This window comes from Myotis nattereri, assembly GCF_964212035.1.
Source record: "Myotis nattereri genome assembly, chromosome: 1".
Classification (NCBI taxonomy): Eukaryota; Metazoa; Chordata; class Mammalia; order Chiroptera; family Vespertilionidae; genus Myotis; species Myotis nattereri.
The window spans coordinates 119,348,255-119,348,906 of NC_138075.1; the positions used below are offsets into that span (position 1 = coordinate 119,348,255).

At 34.5% G+C, this 652-nt stretch overlaps 1 pseudogene across 1 annotated transcript; it reads left to right on the forward strand.

Annotated features, from left to right (window-relative positions):
* On the forward strand, positions 1-245 carry LOC308527762 (cytochrome c oxidase subunit 7B, mitochondrial-like; annotated as a pseudogene). The gene has a single exon. The product of its transcript is annotated as a cytochrome c oxidase subunit 7B, mitochondrial-like (transcript).
* The last annotated feature ends 407 nt before the right edge of the window (positions 246-652 follow it).

The window sequence follows — 652 nt, forward strand, 5'->3', positions numbered from 1 at the left end:
ATGTTTCTGAGGGTCAAAAATGTTCTAAGTTGTCTCCCAGTTCGAAGCATCCAGCAAATAATGGCAAGGCAGATCCCCCAGAAATGGACACATGATTTCCATGACACGTATGGTGATGCTGTATTAGCTAGTGAGCCACTTTCTGTGTTGCTGCATGGACATATATAGCAACACATATTGGAACAGAATGGAACCTCTCCGGTATTGGCAGAGTCACCCCAAAGGAATCATCCCAGCTGGTGTAATAATGAATTGCTTCAAAACCAACTCATAATTGATGCCAAGTGAAAGCACAATGTACCCATTAAAATATGGCATGATTGGAGAAATAAAGTACATTCAAAACAGTCACGCAAAAAAGAATCAAACAGTGAATGCATAAATAAGTGGAACAACAAATCAATCTCTCCCTTCCTTTCTCTCTAAAATAAATAAACAAATAAAAAACAATTCAGAGTGTTCTGCCCTTCTATAAAGACTACTGTAATGCGTTCATTTACATTTTTTGTACTGTCATTTTTATCTTTAGTCTAATTTTGTTAGCTACTCATTCTTAATTAGTATTAATGCTATATTTCAATGATTTGCATAAACCACTTTAATTTACTTGCCAATTAAATTATGTTATAAGTGAATTATATAGAATCAACTG